This window comes from Bison bison, unplaced genomic scaffold, assembly GCF_000754665.1.
Source record: "Bison bison bison isolate TAMUID 2011002044 unplaced genomic scaffold, Bison_UMD1.0 scf7180017864199, whole genome shotgun sequence".
NCBI classification, from domain to species: Eukaryota; Metazoa; Chordata; class Mammalia; order Artiodactyla; family Bovidae; genus Bison; species Bison bison.
Genome location: NW_011494771.1, coordinates 2,854,663 through 2,861,146, shown reverse-complemented (window position 1 = coordinate 2,861,146; position 6,484 = coordinate 2,854,663).

Below are 6,484 nucleotides of genomic sequence, written 5' to 3'. Positions count from 1 at the left end.
CCTCCAAATGGGCAGGGGGTGTTTGTGGTCATAAATGTAAGCTAATCCTCTCTTAGTCTCTGGGAGGTTATAAAAAGAAGACCTAAAGTGGTAGGGAGATTTTGATATCTCTAAGGAGAGAGAATGGATCCAGTGATCTCATTATTTGGGGCTGGAAATGAGTGTTAGAATTATTCAGAAAGAATGTCACATAAGGATTTCTGTGTTTACTCAGTCTTACTTCTATATAAGGATCAGGAAAAAAAAGGGGGGAGTGGATATAAACCAAAAGGATTTTCAAACTTCCTTACAGTCTAACGAGTATTTTCTCATTGGTTATCTCATTGAGGCCTCCCAAATTTTTGGAAGTATCATGATTGTTTTTAAGTAGTGTTATCACCACTTTCATGGAGTAGATGGAAAAACAGGCTTAGTGAGATGAAAAGCCATGTTCATACTCACTCAGCAAGTGACAGAGTTGAGAGCTGCCTCATTCTTAGTTCTATGTGAGGTCCTGGCTTTTCTTAGCTTATTGCTTCTCTACTGAAAAGCTTATTTGTATTTTGCCCAGATGGAAGGAGATGTGTATCTTTTTTGGCCACCAGCCATGTTCATTGCTAAAGGACAGGGCAGCAAATTAGTTCACCACTGTCTCGTTGAGTAGCCTGGGTGTTCCCTGGTGCCTGACACATACACAGCGGAGATGCTGACACACACACAGAGATGCTTGATACATGTTTGCCATGAAAAAGTGAGGAACTGATTAATGGATTAATGGGTGGAAGCCACAGATGTGTCATTGACCCAGATCACAATACCTCACGGACTATGGACACGACTTTTATTCTCCCTGGGGACCATTTTTCAAATCCTTGACTGTCGGAGCTGGAAGAGGTTTGAGGTCATTCTAATCCAACCTCCTGATGTTGCAGACAAGGAGCAATGAAGCCACATTGGAGAACTGTCTAGCTTAAGGCTCAACTCGGCAGCCATAAAGCGTCGCTTTGTAACTATGCCGTGCTATGCTCAGTCTCTCAGTCGTGTCCAGCTCTTTGCAACCCTATGGACTCTAGCCCTCCAGGCTCCTCTGTCCATGGGATTCTCCAGGCAAGAATACTGGCATGGGTTGCCATGCCCTTCTCCAGGGGAGCTTCCTGACCCGGGGATCAAACTGGCATCTACTGTGTCTCCTGCTTTGGCAGGCAGATTCTTTTACCACTGAGCCACCTGGGAAGCCCCTGGTAGCTATGTGCAAAGGTGCAAATTACTCACGAGCCTGGCCAGTTCAGTGGGGGAACTCTGCGTGGTGCTGAAATACATGCTAGGTCTGATAACGTACGGATGCTGGAATAAATGAGCAAACCCATGGTCACTCCTGGCAAACGATCCTAAACACATGCCTTACAGAGAATGCGTCATCCTGTTCTTATGGCCAGGAAAGAGAGAATATGTGTCTGGGTGTCCACTCCAGAAAGAGTCTCAGAGCCCGTACATGTGTGACTTTTAAGGACTCATTTACTTCTGGGTCCAGAATACCCTGGCTGACAGGTACAAATCCCCTCTGCCTTTCCAGAACCATCTCATTTAGCTAGATGTTAAAAACCTCTGTCTCTTTATTCAGAGAAATCAAGGTTGACTCTACTGTTTTCTCCTGCTTTTTGGTCTCCGATGGATTCTTGAGGACCAGCTTCCCCTGCCAGCAAATTATCTGCTTTCTCATAGATAAATGCAACCACAATGGCTATTCATGTTTCTGAGGAACTTACCTGGAACAAAGGCATCTTTGTGTAAGGCTAAGTAAAGAAAACCCCTCTTTTCTGATTTTTTTCTTCCTGGGCCTTTTAATGCCACTGGAATAAAATTTAGTTTCCACAATCCTGAAACTACAATAAGATCAATTAACAGAAATATGGGTCCAGGTCAAGCCAGAGACTTCCTTCTCTGAAGGCTTTTGAGAAACCTACCTGAGCAAGTGAAATTAATTTGTATGTCCTTTCAAATTGAGGACGCTGGAAATCAAGCAGTCAAACTTGTAAATAACAGGTGATTTGTGTCCATATTGTATGGCTGAACAGGAATAACATTGGCTCAGAGTTTGAGTTCTGCTCTATCATCATCATTTCCTATTTATGTGACTTTGGGAAGGCAGGTCCCTTATAGTCTCCACAACACTCAGTTTTCTTATTTCTAAAATGGAGAGCTTCCCAGGTGGTACTAGTGGTAAAGAAGCTGTTTGCTAATGCAGGAGACTTAAGAGATGGGGGTTGATCCCTGGGTCAGGAAGATTTCCTGAAGGGCACTGCAACCCACTCCCATATTCTTGCCTGGAGAATCCCAAGGACAGAGGAGCCTGGTGGGTGATAGTCTATAGGATTGCAAAGAGTCAGACCTGACTGAAGTGACTGAGAACGTACTCAGAGGTTACCTGGGAAAAGAACTAACACAATCTGAGGCACCTAGTTGGCTCATGGCTTGATTTCAACCAGTGTGTGGAACTTTTGGAAACTAGATTTCAATGGAATGAACCTCAGGCAAGAATGACATTGGTCAAGGAAATATTCCTTTGGACCTCAGTTCCCACACTGTGTTCTGAGTGTAGCTGGGCTGATCTCTGAGAGGTTTTCAAACAGTAGGAATTATATGCAAACTACTTAAAAAGTACTTTATATATGTATATGTATGTATGACCAGCCTGGATATCATATTAAAAAGCAGAGACATTACTTTGCCAACAAAGGTCCGTCTAGTCAAGGCTATGGTTTTTCCAGTGGTCATGTATGGATGTGAGAGTTGGACTGTGAAGAAAGCTAAGCGCCAAAGAATTGATGTTTTTGAACTGTGGTGTTGGAGGGACTCTTGAGAGTCCTTTGGACTGCAAGGAGATCCAACCAGTCCATCCTAAAGGTGATCAGTCCTGGATGTTCATTGGAAGGACTGATGCTAAAGCTGAAACTCCAATACTTTGGCTACCTCACGCAGAGTTAACTCATTGGAAAAGACTCTGATGCTGGGAGGGATTGGGATCAGGAGGAGAAGGGGATGACAGAGGATGAGATGGCTGGATGGCATCACCGACTCAATGGACATAAGTTTGAGTGAACTCCAGGAGTTGGTGATGGACAGGGAGGCCTGGCGTGCTGCAACTCATGGGGTTGCAAAGAGTCGGCCACAACTGAGCTACTGAACTGAACTGAACTGATGTATGTTATTGTGATATATGTCCATAGAAGAAGAGTCTGGCAGGCTATATAGTCCACAGAGTCACAAAGAGTCAGACACGACTGAGTGACTAAGCACAGCACACACACACACACACACACACACACACACAGGAGTTAAATAATGTCATCAGTTAAAAGAGGAAGGTGGCAAGGTTGGGAGAGAGAAAATCCAAGGCCACAATACCAAGAATAGGAAATACCAGATCCTGAAGACTATCAAGACCCTACACGGATCTGCCATATGACACTGTCCTCTCAGAGATGGTGCCACGATGAAATAAATAGGTATGTTGGGGGCAATACTAAGGCACTTTGATTAGCATGCCAGCCTCTCAACGATTCCAACATTGTCTTCTTAGGTCAAGCCTCCCTGAACCTAGACAAAATTAGACAAAAATTAAATAATCTATAATCTTTTCCTGCTTATTAGTTTAGACTGATAACTAACAAACTGAGTATGAGCCCCTCTAGGGTGGATGATGTCTCTCCCCTTTGAATTCCCAGCTCCCACTGGACACATAGATCTTTGACTTGAGCTTACCTGTACTTTGTCTATCTCTGTTTCCTGCTCATCTTTGCAGCATTTTTTATTGACTTTCAGTTCAGTTCAGTTCAGTCACTCAGTCGTGTCCAACTCTTTGCAACCCCATGGACTGCAGCATGCCAGGCCTCCCTGTCCATCATCAACACCCAGAGCTTACCAAAACTTGTGTCCATTGAGTCGGTGGTGCCATCCAAGCATCTCATCCTCTGCCGTCCCCTTCTCTTCCTGCCTTCAATCTTTCTCAGAATCTGGGTCTTTTCAAGTGAGTCAGTTCTTTGCATTAGGTGGCCAAAGTATTGGAGTTTAAGCTTCAACATCAGTCCTTCCAATGTATACCCAGGACTGATCTCTTTTAGGATGGACTGGTTGGATCTCCTTGCAGTCCAAGGGACTCTAAAGAGTCTTCTCCAACACTACAGTTCAAAAGCATCAATCCTTCAGTGTTCAGCTTTCTTTATAGTCCAACTCTCACATCTATACATGTCTACTGGAAAAACCATAGCCTTTACTTTAAGCCTATTAAAAAAAACTCATCAGAATCTTATAGTAAAATAGCTAAAGAGCATTTATTTTAATGCTTTCTTATTTTAGAAAGGAGTCTGAATTTATAAGGTGAGCTGATGGCAGAGGAAGTTCTTTCTAAGCGCAGGATTCTTCATATTCCAGCTTCTTATCTCAATGAGACTGTCCCATGCTAGCTCCCACTGCCTCCAACCCCACTGCAGCTTCTATTCCCTACAATTGCATCAAGTGATGAAAAGCATTTTGGCCCCACAATGTTAGAGTTGATTGGGGATATTTCTTTTTTACATCAGGTAGGTTAGTAAGCTACAGGGCCAGGGACTCTCACTGCTGTTTACAAGTATACCTGATTGACTTTATTTTGAAAGCCTACTGTGATACTGTAATTTAGTAGAAATAAATATTTAGTCTTCAACCTCCTTCCTCACCCAGGGCTCCTAAAACTCTTGGAATTTCCTAAGTGATGAGAGTAATCAAGGTTTTTTTATGTTAATGAGGTGACTTTTGGAACACCCCCTTGGTAACCTAAAGATGCTTGCTGCTGCTTCATTTGCTCAATCGTCTCTGACTCTTTGCGACCCCATGAACTGCAGCACACCAGGCCTCCCTGTCCATCACCAACTCCCGGAGTCCACCCAAATCCATGTCCATTGAGTCGGTGATGCCATCCAGCCATCTCATCCTCTGTCGTCCCCTTCTCCTCCTGCCCTCAAGCTTTCCCAGCATCGGGGTCTTTTCAAATGAGTCAGCTCTTTGCATCAGGTGGCCAAAGTATTGGAGTTTCAGCTTTAGCATCAGTCCTTCCAATGAACACCCAAGACTGATGTCCTTTAGGATGGACTGGTTGGATCTCCTTGCAGTCCAAGGGACTCTCAAGAGTTCTCTCCAACACCACAGTTCAAAAGCATCAATTCTTCTGCACTCAGCTTTCTTTATAGTCCAACTCTCACATCCATACATGACCACTGGAAAAACCATAGCCTTGATTAGACAGAACTTTGTTGACAAAGTAATGTCTCTGCTTTTCAATATGCTGTCTAGATTGGTCATAACTTTCCTTCCAAGGAGTAAGCATCTCTTAATTTCATGGCTACAATCACCATCTGCAGTGATTTTGGAGTTCAAAAACATAAAGTCTGACACTGTTTCCACTGTTTCCCCATCTATTTCCCATGAAGTGATGGGACCGGATGCCATGATCTTAGTTTTCTGAATGTTGAGCTTTAAGCCAACTTTTTCATTCTCCTCTTTCACTTTCATCAGGAGGCTCTTTAGTTCGTCTTCATTTTTGCCATGAGGGTGGTGTCATCTGCATATCTGAGGTTATTGATATTTCTCCCAGCAATCTTGATTCCAGCTTGTGCTTCCTCCAGCCCAGTGTTTCTCATGATGTACTCTGCATATAAGTTAAATAAGCAGGGTGACAATATACAGCCTTGATGAACTCCTTTTCCTATTTGGAACCAGTCTGTTGTTCCATGTCCAGTTCTAACTATTGCTTCCTGACCTGCGTACAGATTTCTCAAGAGGCAGGTCAGGTGGTCTGGTATTTCCATCTCTTTTAGAATTTTCCACAGTTTATTGTGATGCACATAGTTAAAGGCTTTGGCATAGTCAGTAAAGCAAAAGTAGATGTTTTTCTGGAACTCTCTTGCTTTTTCGATAATCCACCGGATGTTGGCAATTTGATCTCTGGTTCCTCTGCCTTTTCTAAAACCAGCTTGAACATCTGGGAAGTTCAGGGTTCACGTATTGCTGAAGCTGCGGCTGCAGCGTAGTGCAGGCGTGGCCAAGAGGAGCTACCCCATGCCCGAGGTCAAGATGCTTAGCCTGTGGAATTTGCATTCCTTATCCCTAAGTATTGAGCTGGCCAAAAATGTTTGTTCAGGTTTTCCCTAAAATGTTATAGTAAAATCCAAACCAAATTTTTGGCCAGCCCATTGCAGCATGGGGATTGAGTTGAATTGTGAGACAATCATTTAGTGTTTCCGTTTTTCTTAGACGTTTGGGGACCCTTCCCCACTGAAGCTGGGTGCAGCACTCATCTCCCTAGCCGCGTGCGGGAGTAACAAAACCTATCAATTGCGATGCCACCCAAAGCATGAGAAGGCCCTGGGGAAAAGGAAGATGAAGACTCATCAGGAGGAAAAAATGCATGGGCTAATATTTTATTCAGTTCTCCACAGTGAAAACTCTCAGTGGGCTATTCCATGTTAAT